Source organism: Hemicordylus capensis, chromosome 4, assembly GCF_027244095.1.
Source record: "Hemicordylus capensis ecotype Gifberg chromosome 4, rHemCap1.1.pri, whole genome shotgun sequence".
NCBI lineage: Eukaryota > Metazoa > Chordata > Lepidosauria > Squamata > Cordylidae > Hemicordylus > Hemicordylus capensis.
In genome coordinates, this window is record NC_069660.1 from 150,959,016 (window position 1) to 150,973,636 (window position 14,621).

General features: G+C 53.1%; 1 protein-coding gene across 4 annotated transcripts in view; it reads left to right on the plus strand.

Moving 5' to 3' along the window:
• The window catches only part of LOC128324290 (uncharacterized), a 259,679-nt gene that overhangs the window by 24,243 nt on the left and 220,815 nt on the right, over window positions 1–14,621 (plus strand). The window lies entirely within an intron of this gene.

Sequence of the window (14,621 nt, forward strand, 5' to 3'; positions counted from 1 at the left end):
CGAGCAGAGCAGGGCCTGAGACGATGAACGGGGAGGGCCCTGGAAAATTAATATGGGCAAATGCGCTCCGACAGCTTCCCCGGCCCCAAGCCCTGTAGAGTCTTGAAGGTGTGACTCAGAGTGCTCTGAGTGGGGCACACCTCTGGGAGCGCCAGTGGGGCAGGAGAAACGTTCGTGGGCGGGCGGGGGGGAGGACTGCAGGAGCCATCTCGCCGTCCCCCTGGCCTCCTCCAGCCCCGGCAAAGGAGGTCGTGTACAACCTCAATATCTCTCATCTAATATTCCATGCATTCATCTATAGTTGAGTGGGGCTAATCACTCTTGCGTGGTCGCCTGTTTTAAAAAGCAAAACCAAAAGCAGAAACTCTGCAGTCCACTGAAAGTTAAGTGTACATTCTTCCTTTCTTTTGTTCTTTATGACATGTATAGCCCGCTCTTCCTCCAAGGAGCCCAGAGCGGTGTACTACAGACTTAGGTTTCTCCTCACAACAACCCTGTGAAGTAGCTTAGGCTGAGAGAGAAGTGACTGGCCCAGAGTCACCCAGCAAGTATCCTGTCTGAATGGGGATATGAGCTCGGCTCTCCCCGGTCCTAGTGCAGCACTCTAACCACTACAGCACGCTGGCTCTTCATTTAGAGTATCCTGGCTGAATGGGGATTTGAACTCGGGTCTCCCCGGTCCTAGTCCTGCACTCTAAGCACTACACCACGCTCACCACGCTGGCTCCTCATTTACAATGTCTTAATTGTGAAAGAATGACAGATCTCCCTTAAATGATCAGAAGGCTCAGAAGTACCGATCTGTATCAGATCAAGGTCCCCTGGTCCAGCATTCTTGGCAAGGATAGGAACATAGCAACACATGAAGCTGCCATATACCGAGACAGACCATTGGTCTATCGAGCTGAGTATTGTCTTCACAGAGTGGCAGCGGCTTCTCCAGGATTGCAGGCAGGAATCTCTCTTGGAGAAGGCAGGCAGCGGGAGGGTACTTGCAACCTTCTGCTCCTCCTCCATCCCCTGAGGGGAATAGCTAACAGTGCTCAGACATCAAGTCTCCCGTTCATATGCAACCAGGGTGGGCCCTGCTTCGCTAAGGGGACAAGTCATGCTTGCTGCCACAAGACCCAGCTCCTGCTTGAGTGTCATGAATAGCGTCCAGTGGGAAGCAGGGTCCCTGATACAAAGAGAATCTTGAGGAGTGGAGGGGAGAGAATTGTTTGGGTTTTGGCAGTTGGCCTTCGGAGGTAGCTCTGGAGGGCTTGTCTGAGGAGAAAAGCCTTTGTCGATGCGGCAGCTGTGTCTGGGAGGAGCCCTTGACATGAAGCCAGATGGGGCGGTAGCATAAGGCAGCAGATTTTGGAGGCCCCAAGAGGGCCCCAAGATGCCCCCCACCCCCCGTGGCCCTACTATTGAAGCATCTCTTCAAGAGGGGCATGCATCACTTGATGGAGGAGAGGTCTCTCAAGGGCTGCTAGTGGGAGGGCGGGCTATAGGCCACCTCCAGGCTGAAGGGCAGGATGCCTCTGAGTCCCAGTGTTTGGCAGGGGAGTAAGAGCAGGAGAGAGGCCGTGCCCTCAACTGCAGCCTGTGGGCTTCCATTGGCATGTGGGAGGCCACTGTGTGAAAGAGGATGCTGGACTAGATGGGCTCCCTTGGGCCTGAGCCAGCAGGGCTGTTGCGATGTTCTTAGGACTGTTCTGAGCCTTGGAATCCTGAGCGCTGGGATAGCGTAGGGGTTAGAGTGGCGAGGATAGAGACCGGGGGTACCCGAGTTCGAATCCCCATTCAACCTTTTCGGGATTATTCCTTCTTTCAAAAATTTAGACCCCGCCCCTCCAGTACACTACGACTCGGGCCAGCTCACAGCAATACGACACATATCAGAGACGAGAAAAAACAAGAACATTAACCAAACGGAGGAAACAAATCTATCGTCAGGTTCAAAAGCACAATCACTATCAAGTTCACGTCCTTTGAAAAGCTAAAAAACGGAAATGATAACAACTCAAAACTAAAGAACCTCCCAGACATAACCCAAGAGGGGGCCTTAAAAAGCCTCCTTAAAAAGTGGTTTGTTAAAAACACTTAGGGAGGGAGGGAGGGAACGTGGGAATCTCTTCAGCCAGGGCTTCAGCCAGGGCCTTCCAATGCCGAGGGGCAACAAGCGAAAAGGCCCTGTCCCTAGTCCCCACAAAGAGGATCTCTGTTAGTAGCGGGGCCATGAGCGAGCAGAGCAGGGCCTGAGACGATGAACGGGGAGGGCCCTGGAAAAGTAATATGGGCAAATGCGCTCCGACAGCTTCCCCGGCCCCAAGCCCTGTAGAGTCTTGAAGGTGTGACTCAGAGTGCTCTGAGTGGGGCACACCTCTGGGAGCGCCAGTGGGGCAGGAGAAACGTTCGTGGGCGGGCAGGTGGGGAGACTGCAGGAGCCATCTCGCCGTCCCCCTGGCCTCCTCCAGCCCCGGCAAAGGAGGTCGTGTACAACCTCAGTATCTCTCATCTAATATTCCATGCATTCATCTATAGTTGAGTGGGGCTAATCACTCTTGCGTGGTCGCCTGTTTTAAAAAGCAAAACCAAAAGCAGAAACTCTGCAGTCCACTGAAAGTCAAGTGTACATTCTTCCTTTCTTTTGTTCTTTATCACATGTATAGCCCGCTCTTCCTCCAAGGAGCCCAGAGCGGTGTACTACAGACTTAGGTTTCTCCTCACAACAACCCTGTGAAGTAGCTTAGGCTGAGAGAGAAGTGACTGGCCCAGAGTCACCCAGCAAGTATCCTGTCTGAATGGGGATATGAACTAGGCTCTCCCCGCTCCTAGTGCAGCACTCTAACCACTACAGCACGCTGGCTCTTCATTTAGAGTATCCTGGCTGAATGGGGATTTGAACTCGGGTCTCCCCGGTCCTAGTCCTGCACCCTAAGCACTACACCACGCTCACCACGCTGGCTCCTCATTTACAATGTCTTAATTGTGAAAGAATGACAGATCTCCCTTAAATGATCAGAAGGCTCAGAAGTACCGATCTGTATCAGATCAAGGTCCCCTCGTCCAGCATTCTTGGCAAGGATAGGAACATAGCAACACATGAAGCTGCCATATACCGAGTCAGACCATTGGTCTATCGAGCTGAGTATTGTCTTCACAGAGTGGCAGCGGCTTCTCCAGGATTGCAGGCAGGAATCTCTCTTGGAGAAGGCAGGGAGCGGGAGGGCACTTGCAACCTTCTGCTCCTCCTCCATCCCCTGAGGGGAATAGCTAACAGTGCTCAGACATCAAGTCTCCCGTTCATATGCAACCAGGGTGGGCCCTGCTTCGCTAAGGGGACAAGTCATGCTTGCTGCCACAAGACCCAGCTCCTGCTTGAGTGTCATGAATAGCGTCCAGTGGGAAGCAGGGTCCCTGATACAAAGAGAATCTTGAGGAGTGGAGGGGAGAGAATTGTTTGGGTTTTGGCAGTTGGCCTTCTGAGGTAGCTCTGGAGGGCTTGTCTGAGGAGAAAAGCCTTTGTCGATGCGGCAGCTGTGTCTGGGAGGAGCCCTTGACATGAAGCCAGATGGGGCGGTAGCATAAGGCAGCAGATTTTGGAGGCCCCAAGAGGGCCCCAAGATGACCCCCACCCCCCGTGGCCCTACTATTGAAGCATCTCTTCAAGAGGGGCATGCATCACTTGATGGAGGAGAGGTCTCTCAAGGGCTGCTAGTGGGAGGGCGGGCTATAGGCCACCTCCAGGCTGAAGGGCAGGATGCCTCTGAGTCCCAGTTTTTGGCAGGGGAGTAAGAGCAGGAGAGAGGCCGTGCCCTCAACTGCAGCCTGTGGGCTTCCATTGGCATGTGGGAGGCCACTGTGTGAAAGAGGATGCTGGACTAGATGGGCTCCCTTGGGCCTGAGCCAGCAGGGCTGTTGCGATGTTCTTAGGACTGTTCTGAGCCTTGGAATCCTGAGCGCTGGGATAGCGTAGGGGTTAGAGTGGCGAGGATAGAGACCGGGGGTACCCGAGTTCGAATCCCCATTCAACCTTTTCGGGATTATTCCTTCTTTCAAAAATTTAGACCCCGCCCCTCCAGTACACTACGGCTCGGGCCAGCTCACAGCAATACGACACATATCAGAGACGAGAAAAAACAAGAACATTAACCAAACGGAGGAAACAAATCAATCGTCAGGTTCAAAAGCACAATCACTATCAAGTTCACGTCCTTTGAAAAGCTAAAAAACGGAAATGATAACAACTCAAAACTAAAGAACCTCCCAGACATAACCCAAGAGGGGGCCTTAAAAAGCCTCCTTAAAAAGTGGTTTGTTAAAAACACTGAGGGAGGGAGGGAGCGTGGGAAGCTCTTCAGCCAGGGCTTCAGCCAGGGCCTTCCAATGCCGAGGGGCAACAAGCGAAAAGGCCCTGTCCCTACTAGTCCCCACAAAGAGGATCTCTGTTAGTAGCGGGGCCATGAGCGAGCAGAGCAGGGCCTGAAACGATGAACGGGGAGGGCCCTGGAAAATTAATATGGGCAAATGCTCTCCGACAGCTTCCCCTGCCCCAAGCCCTGTAGAGTCTTGAAGGTGTGACTCAGAGTGCTCTGAGTGGGGCACACCTCTGGGAGCGCCAGTGGGGCAGGAGAAACGTTCGTGGGCGGGCGGGGGGGACTGCAGGAGCCATCTCGCCGTCCCCCTGGCCTCCTCAAGCCCCGGCAAAGGAGGTCGTGTACAACCTCAATATCTCTCATCTAATATTCCATGCATTCATCTATAGTTGAGTGGGGCTAATCACTCTTGCGTGGTCGCCTGTTTTAAAAAGCAAAACCAAAAGCAGAAACTCTGCAGTCCACTGAAAGTCAAGTGTACATTCTTCCTTTCTTTTGTTCTTTATGACATGTATAGCCCGCTCTTCCTCCAAGGAGGCCAGAGCGGTGTACTACAGACTTAGGTTTCTCCTCACAACAACCCTGTGAAGTAGCTTAGGCTGAGAGAGAAGTGACTGGCCCAGAGTCACCCAGCAAGTATCCTGTCTGAACGGGGATATGAACTCGGCTCTCCCCGATCCTAGTGCAGAACTCTAACCACTACAGCACGCTGGCTCTTCATTTAGAGTATCCTGGCTGAATGGGGATTTGAACTCGGGTCTCCCCGGTCCTAGTCCTGCACTCTAAGCACTACACCACGCTCACCACGCTGGCTCCTCATTTACAATGTCTTAATTGTGAAAGAATGACAGATCTCACTTAAATGATCAGAAGGCTCAGAAGTACCGATCTGTATCAGATCAAGGTCCCCTGGTCCAGCATTCTTGGCAAGGATAGGAACATAGCAACACATGAAGCTGCCATATACCGAGTCAGACCATTGGTCTATCGAGCTGAGTATTGTCTTCACAGAGTGGCAGTGGCTTCTCCAGGATTGCAGGCAGGAATCTCTCTTGGAGAAGGCAGAGAGCGGGAGGGCACTTGCAACCTTCTGCTCCTCCTCCATCCCCTGAGGGGATAGCTAACAGTGCTCAGACATCAAGTCTCCCGTTCATATGCAACCAGGGTGGGCCCTGCTTCGCTAAGGGGACAAGTCATGCTTGCTGCCACAAGACCCAGCTCCTGCTTGAGTGTCATGAATAGCGTCCAGTGGGAAGCAGGGTCCCTGATACAAAGAGAATCTTGAGGAGTGGAGGGGAGAGAATTGTTTGGGTTTTGGCAGTTGGCCTTCTGAGGTAGCTCTGGAGGGCTTGTCTGAGGAGAAAAGCCTTTGTCGATGCGGCAGCTGTGTCTGGGAGGAGCCCTTGACATGAAGCCAGATGGGGTGGTAGCATAAGGCAGCAGATTTTGGAGGCCCCAAGAGGGCCCCAAGATGACCCCCACCCCCCGTGGCCCTACTATTGAAGCATCTCTTCAAGAGGGGCATGCATCACTTGATGGAGGAGAGGTCTCTCAAGGGCTGCTAGTGGGAGGGCGGGCTATAGGCCACCTCCAGGCTGAAGGGCAGGATGCCTCTGAGTCCCAGTGTTTGGCAGGGGAGTAAGAGCAGGAGAGAGGCCGTGCCCTCAACTGCAGCCTGTGGGCTTCCATTGGCATGTGGGAGGCCACTGTGTGAAAGAGGATGCTGGACTAGATGGGCTCCCTTGGGCCTGAGCCAGCAGGGCTGTTGCGATGTTCTTAGGACTGTTCTGAGCCTTGGAATCCTGAGCACTGGGATAGCGTAGGGGTTAGAGTGGAGAGGATAGAGACCGTGGGTACCCGCGTTCGAATCCCCATTCAACCTTTTCGGGATTATTCCTTCTTTCAAAAATTTAGACCCCGCCCCTCCAGTACACTACGGCTCGGGCCAGCTCACAGCAATACGACACATATCAGAGACGAGAAAAAACAAGAACATTAACCAAACGGAGGAAACCAATCAATCGTCAGGTTCAAAAGCACAATCACTATCAAGTTCACGTCCTTTGAAAAGCTAAAAAACGGAAATGATAACAACTCAAAACTAAAGAACCTCCCAGACATAACCCAAGAGGGGGCCTTAAACGCTTCCTTAAAAAGTGGATTGTTAAAAACACTGAGGGAGGGAGGGAGCGTGGGAAGCTCTTCAGCCAGGGCTTCAGCCAGGGCCTTCCAATGCCGAGGGGCAACAAGCGAAAAGGCCCTGTCCCTAGTCCCCACAAAGAGGATCTCTGTTAGTAGCGGGGCCATGAGCGAGCAGAGCAGGGCCTGAGACGATGAACGGGGAGGGCCCTGGAAAATTAATATGGGCAAATGCGCTCTGACAGCTTCCCCGGCCCCAAGCCCTGTAGAGTCTTGAAGGTGTGACTCAGAGTGCTCTGAGTGGGGCACACCTCTGGGAGCGCCAGTGGGGCAGGAGAAACGTTCGTGGGCGGGCGGGGGGGGGACTGCAGGAGCCATCTCGCCGTCCCCCTGGCCTCCTCAAGCCCCGGCAAAGGAGGTCGTGTACAACCTCAATATCTCTCATCTAATATTCCATGCATTCATCTATAGTTGAGTGGGGCTAATCACTCTTGCGTGGTCGCCTGTTTTAAAAAGCAAAACCAAAAGCAGAAACTCTGCAGTCCACTGAAAGTCAAGTGTACATTCTTCCTTTCTTTTGTTCTTTATGACATGTATAGCCCGCTCTTCCTCCAAGGAGGCCAGAGCGGTGTACTACAGACTTAGGTTTCTCCTCACAACAACCCTGTGAAGTAGCTTAGGCTGAGAGAGAAGTGACTGGCCCAGAGTCACCCAGCAAGTATCCTGTCTGAACGGGGATATGAACTCGGCTCTCCCCGATCCTAGTGCAGAACTCTAACCACTACAGCACGCTGGCTCTTCATTTAGAGTATCCTGGCTGAATGGGGATTTGAACTCGGGTCTCCCCGGTCCTAGTCCTGCACTCTAAGCACTACACCACGCTCACCACGCTGCCTCCTCATTTACAATGTCTTAATTGTGAAAGAATGACAGATCTCCCTTAAATGATCAGAAGGCTCAGAAGTACCGATCTGTATCAGATCAAGGTCCCCTGGTCCAGCATTCTTGGCAAGGATAGGAACATAGCAACACATGAAGCTGCCATATACCGAGTCAGACCATTGGTCTATCGAGCTGAGTATTGTCTTCACAGAGTGGCAGCGGCTTCTCCAGGATTGCAGGCAGGAATCTCTCTTGGAGAAGGCAGGGAGCGGGAGGGCACTTGCAACCTTCTGCTCCTCCTCCATCCCCTGAGGGGATAGCTAACAGTGCTCAGACATCAAGTCTCCCGTTCATATGCAACCAGGGTGGGCCCTGCTTCGCTAAGGGGACAAGTCATGCTTGCTGCCACAAGACCCAGCTCCTGCTTGAGTGTCATGAATAGCGTCCAGTGGGAAGCAGGGTCCCTGATACAAAGAGAATCTTGAGGAGTGGAGGGGAGAGAATTGTTTGGGTTTTGGCAGTTGGCCTTCTGAGGTAGCTCTGGAGGGCTTGTCTGAGGAGGAAAGCCTTTGTCGATGCGGCAGCTGTGTCTGGGAGGAGCCCTTGACATGAAGCCAGATGGGGCGGTAGCATAAGGCAGCAGATTTTGGAGGCCCCAAGAGGGCCCCAAGATGCCCCCCACCCCCCGTGGCCCTACTATTGAAGCATCTCTTCAAGAGGGGCATGCATCACTTGATGGAGGAGAGGTCTCTCAAGGGCTGCTAGTGGGAGGGCGGGCTATAGGCCACCTCCAGGCTGAAGGGCAGGATGTCTCTGAGTCCCAGTTTTTGGCAGGGGAGTAAGAGCAGGAGAGAGGCCGTGCCCTCAACTGCAGCCTGTGGGCTTCCATTGGCATGTGGGAGGCCACTGTGTGAAAGAGGATGCTGGACTAGATGGGCTCCCTTGGGCCTGAGCCAGCAGGGCTGTTGCGATGTTCTTAGGACTGTTCTGAGCCTTGGAATCCTGAGCGCTGGGATAGCGTAGGGGTTAGAGTGGCGAGGATAGAGACCGGGGGTACCCGAGTTCGAATCCCCATTCAACCTTTTCGGGATTATTCCTTCTTTCAAAAATTTAGACCCCGCCCCTCCAGTACACTACTGCTCGGGCCAGCTCACAGCAATACGACACATATCAGAGACGAGAAAAAACAAGAACATTAACCAAACGGAGGAAACAAATCCATCGTCAGGTTCAAAAGCACAATCTCTATCAAGTTCACGTCCTTTGAAAAGCTAAAAAATGGAAATGATAACAACTCAAAACTAAAGAACCTCCCAGACATAACCCAAGAGGGGGCCTTAAAAAGCCTCCTTAAAAAGTGGTTTGTTAAAAACACTGAGGGAGGGAGGGAGGGAGCGTGGGAAGCTCTTCAGCCAGGGCTTCAGCCAGGGCCTTCCAATGCCGAGGGGCAACAAGCGAAAAGGCCCTGTCCCTAGTCCCCACAAAGAGGATCTCTGTTAGTAGCGGGGCCATGAGCGAGCAGAGCAGGGCCTGAGACAATGAACGGGGAGGGCCCTGGAAAATTAATATGGGCAAATGCGCTCCGACAGCTTCCCCGGCCCCAAGCCCTGTAGAGTCTTGAAGGTGTGACTCACAGTGCTCTGAGTGGGGCACACCTCTGGGAGCGCCAGTGGGCAGGAGAAACGTTCGTGGGCGGGCGGGGGGGGGACTGCAGGAGCCATCTCGCCGTCCCCCTGGCCTCCTCCAGCCCCAGCAAAGGAGGTCGTGTACAACCTCAATATCTCTCATCTAATATTCCATGCATTCATCTATAGTTGAGTGGGGCTAATCACTCTTGCGTGGTCGCCTGTTTTAAAAAGCAAAACCAAAAGCAGAAACTCTGCAGTCCACTGAAAGTCAAGTGTACATTCTTCCTTTCTTTTGTTCTTTATGACATGTATAGCCCGCTCTTCCTCCAAGGAGCCCAGAGCGGTGTACTACAGACTTAGGTTTCTCCTCACAACAACCCTGTGAAGTAGCTTAGGCTGAGAGAGAAGTGACTGGCCCAGAGTCACCCAGCAAGTATCCTATCTGAATGGGGATATGAACTCGGCTCTCCCCGATCCTAGTGCAGCACTCTAACCACTACAGCACGCTGGCTCTTCATTTAGAGTATCCTGGCTGAATGGGGATTTGAACTCGGGTCTCCCCGGTCCTAGTCCTGCACTCTAAGCACTACACCACGCTCCCCACGCTGGCTCCTCATTTACAATGTCTTAATTGTGAAAGAATGACAGATCTCACTTAAATGATCAGAAGGCTCAGAAGTACCGATCTGTATCAGATCAAGGTCCCCTGGTCCAGCATTCTTGGCAAGGATAGGAACATAGCAACACATGAAGCTGCCATATACCGAGTCAGACCATTGGTCTATCGAGCTGAGTATTGTCTTCACAGAGTGGCAGCGGCTTCTCCAGGATTGCAGGCAGGAATCTCTCTTGGAGAAGGCAGGGAGCGGGAGGGCACTTGCAACCTTCTGCTCCTCCTCCATCCCCTGAGGGGAATAGCTAACAGTGCTCAGACATCAAGTCTCCCGTTCATATGCAACCAGGGTGGGCCCTGCTTCGCTAAGGGGACAAGTCATGCTTGCTGCCACAAGACCCAGCTCCTGCTTGAGTGTCATGAATAGCGTCCAGTGGGAAGCAGGGTCCCTGATACAAAGAGAATCTTGAGGAGTGGAGGGGAGAGAATTGTTTGGGTTTTGGCAGTTGGCCTTCGGAGGTAGCTCTGGAGGGCTTGTCTGAGGAGAAAAGCCTTTGTCGATGCGGCAGCTGTGTCTGGGAGGAGCCCTTGACATGAAGCCAGATGGGGCGGTAGCATAAGGCAGCAGATTTTGGAGGCCCCAAGAGGGCCCCAAGATGCCCCCCACCCCCCGTGGCCCTACTATTGAAGCATCTCTTCAAGAGGGGCATGCATCACTTGATGGAGGAGAGGTCTCTCAAGGGCTGCTAGTGGGAGGGCGGGCTATAGGCCACCTCCAGGCTGAAGGGCAGGATGCCTCTGAGTCCCAGTTTTTGGCAGGGGAGTAAGAGCAGGAGAGAGGCCGTGCCCTCAACTGCAGCCTGTGGGCTTCCATTGGCATGTGGGAGGCCACTGTGTGAAAGAGGATGCTGGACTAGATGGGCTCCCTTGGGCCTGAGCCAGCAGGGCTGTTGCGATGTTCTTAGGACTGTTCTGAGCCTTGGAATCCTGAGCGCTGGGATAGCGTAGGGGTTAGAGTGGCGAGGATAGAGACCGGGGGTACCCGAGTTCGAATCCCCATTCAACCTTTTCGGGATGATTCCTTCTTTCAAAAATTTAGACCCCGCCCCTCCAGTACACTACGGCTCGGGCCAGCTCACAGCAATACGACACATATCAGAGACGAGAAAAAACAAGAACATTAACCAAACGGAGGAAACAAATCAATCATCGGGTTCAAAAGCACAATCACTATCAAGTTCACGTCCTTTGAAAAGCTAAAAAATGGAAATGATAACAACTCAAAACTAAAGAACCTCCCAGACATAACCCAAGAGGGGGCCTTAAAAAGCCTCCTTAAAAAGTGGCTTGTTAAAAACACTGAGGGAGGGAGGGAGGGAGCGTGGGAAGCTCTTCAGCCAGGGCTTCAGCCAGGGCCTTCCAATGCCGAGGGGCAACAAGCGAAAAGGCCCTGTCCCTAGTCCCCACAAAGAGGATCTCTGTTAGTAGCGGGGCCATGAGCGAGCAGAGCAGGGCCTGAGACGATGAACGGGGAGGGCCATGGAAAATTAATATGGGCAAATGCGCTCTGACAGCTTCCCCGGCCCCAAGCCCTGTAGAGTCTTGAAGGTGTGACTCAGAGTGCTCTGAGTGGGGCACACCTCTGGGAGCACCAGTGGGGCAGGAGAAACGTTCGTGGGCGGGCGGGGGGGGGACTGCAGGAGCCATCTCGCCGTCCCCCTGGCCTCCTCAAGCCCCGGCAAAGGAGGTCGTGTACAACCTCAATATCTCTCATCTAATATTCCATGCATTCATCTAGAGTTGAGTGGGGCTAATCACTCTTGCGTGGTCGCCTGTTTTAAAAAGCAAAACCAAAAGCAGAAACTCTGCAGTCCACTGAAAGTCAAGTGTACATTCTTCCTTTCTTTTGTTCTTTATGACATGTATAGCCCGCTCTTCCTCCAAGGAGCCCAGAGCGGTGTACTACAGACTTAGGTTTCTCCTCACAACAACCCTGTGAAGTAGCTTAGGCTGAGAGAGAAGTGACTGGCCCAGAGTCACCCAGCAAGTATCCTGTCTGAACGGGGATATGAACTCGGCTCTCCCCGATCCTAGTGCAGAACTCTAACCACTACAGCACGCTGGCTCTTCATTTAGAGTATTCTGGCTGAATGGGGATTTGAACTCGGGTCTCCCCGGTCCTAGTCCTGCACTCTAAGCACTACACCACGCTCACCACGCTGGCTCCTCATTTACAATGTCTTAATTGTGAAAGAATGACAGATCTCACTTAAATGATCAGAAGGCTCAGAAGTACCGATCTGTATCAGATCAAGGTCCCCTGGTCCAGCATTCTTGGCAAGGATAGGAACATAGCAACACATGAAGCTGCCATATACCGAGTCAGACCATTGGTCTATCGAGCTGAGTATTGTCTTCACAGAGTGGCAGCGGCTTCTCCAGGATTGCAGGCAGGAATCTCTCTTGGAGAAGGCAGGGAGCGGGAGGGCACTTGCAACCTTCTGCTCCTCCTCCATCCCCTGAGGGGAATAGCTAACAGTGCTCAGACATCAAGTCTCCCGTTCATATGCAACCAGGGTGGGCCCTGCTTCGCTAAGGGGACAAGTCATGCTTGCTGCCACAAGACCCAGCTCCTGCTTGAGTGTCATGAATAGCGTCCAGTGGGAAGCAGGGTCCCTGATACAAAGAGAATCTTGAGGAGTGGAGGGGAGAGAATTGTTTGGGTTTTGGCAGTTGGCCTTCGGAGGTAGCTCTGGAGGGCTTGTCTGAGGAGAAAAGCCTTTGTCGATGCGGCAGCTGTGTCTGGGAGGAGCCCTTGACATGAAGCCAGATGGGGCGGTAGCATAAGGCAGCAGATTTTGGGGGCCCCAAGAGGGCCCCAAGATGCCCCCCACCCCCCGTGGCCCTACTATTGAAGCATCTCTTCAAGAGGGGCATGCATCACTTGATGGAGGAGAGGTCTCTCAAGGGCTGCTAGTGGGAGGGCGGGCTATAGGCCACCTCCAGGCTGAAGGGCAGGATGCCTCTGAGTCCCAGTTTTTGGCAGGGGAGTAAGAGCAGGAGAGAGGCCGTGCCCTCAACTGCAGCCTGTGGGCTTCCATTGGCATGTGGGAGGCCACTGTGTGAAAGAGGATGCTGGACTAGATGGGCTCCCTTGGGCCTGAGCCAGCAGGGCTGTTGCGATGTTCTTAGGACTGTTCTGAGCCTTGGAATCCTGAGCGCTGGGATAGCGTAGGGGTTAGAGTGGCGAGGATAGAGACCGGGGGTACCCGAGTTCGAATCCCCATTCAACCTTTTCGGGATTATTCCTTCTTTCAAAAATTTAGACCCCGCCCCTCCAGTACACTACGGCTCGGGCCAGCTCACAGCAATACGACACATATCAGAGACGAGAAAAAACAAGAACATTAACCAAACGGAGGAAACAAATCAATCGTCGGGTTCAAAAGCACAATCACTATCAAGTTCACGTCCTTTGAAAAGCTAAAAAATGGAAATGATAACAACTCAAAACTAAAGAACCTCCCAGACATAACCCAAGAGGGGGCCTTAAAAAGCCTCCTTAAAAAGTTGCTTGTTAAAAACACTGAGGGAGGGAGGGAGCGTGGGAAGCTCTTCAGCCAGGGCTTCAGCCAGGGCCTTCCAATGCCGAGGCGCAACAAGCGAAAAGGCCCTGTCCCTAGTCCCCACAAAGAGGATCTCTGTTAGTAGCGGGGCCATGAGCGAGCAGAGCAGGGCCTGAGACGATGAACGGGGAGGGCCCTGGAAAATTAATATGGGCAAATGCGCTCTGACAGCTTCCCCGGCCCCAAGCCCTGTAGATTCTTGAAGGTGTGACTCAGAGTGCTCTGAGTGGGGCACACCTCTGGGAGCACCAGTGGGGCAGGAGAAACGTTCGTGGGCGGGCGGGGGGGGGGACTGCAGGAGCCATCTCGCCGTCCCCCTGGCCTCCTCAAGCCCCGGCAAAGGAGGTCGTGTACAACCTCAATATCTCTCATCTAATATTCCATGCATTCATCTATAGTTGAGTGGGGCTAATCACTCTTGCGTGGTCGCCTGTTTTAAAAAGCAAAACCAAAAGCAGAAACTCTGCAGTCCACTGAAAGTCAAGTGTACATTCTTCCTTTCTTTTGTTCTTTATGACATGTATAGCCCGCTCTTCCTCCAAGGAGCCCAGAGCGGTGTACTACAGACTTAGGTTTCTCCTCACAACAACCCTGTGAAGTAGCTTAGGCTGAGAGAGAAGTGACTGGCCCAGAGTCACCCAGCAAGTATCCTGTCTGAACGGGGATATGAACTCGGCTCTCCCCGATCCTAGTGCAGAACTCTAACCACTACAGCACGCTGGCTCTTCATTTAGAGTATTCTGGCTGAATGGGGATTTGAACTCGGGTCTCCCCGGTCCTAGTCCTGCACTCTAAGCACTACACCACGCTCACCACGCTGGCTCCTCATTTACAATGTCTTAATTGTGAAAGAATGACAGATCTCCCTTAAATGATCAGAAGGCTCAGAAGTACCGATCTGTATCAGATCAAGGTCCCCTGGTCCAGCATTCTTGGCAAGGATAGGAACATAGCAACACATGAAGCTGCCATATACCGAGTCAGACCATTGGTCTATCGAGCTGAGTATTGTCTTCACAGAGTGGCAGCGGCTTCTCCAGGATTGCAGGCAGGAATCTCTCTTGGAGAAGGCAGGGGGCGGGAGGGCACTTGCAACCTTCTGCTCCTCCTCCATCCCCTGAGGGGAATAGCTAACAGTGCTCAGACATCAAGTCTCCCGTTCATATGCAACCAGGGTGGGCCCTGCTTCGCTAAGGGGACAAGTCATGCTTGCTGCCACAAGACCCAGCTCCTGCTTGAGTGTCATGAATAGCGTCCAGTGGGAAGCAGGGTCCCGGATACAAAGAGAATCTTGAGGAGTGGAGGGGAGAGAATTGTTTGGGTTTTGGCAGTTGGCCTTCGGAGGTAGCTCTGGAGGGCTTGTCTGAGG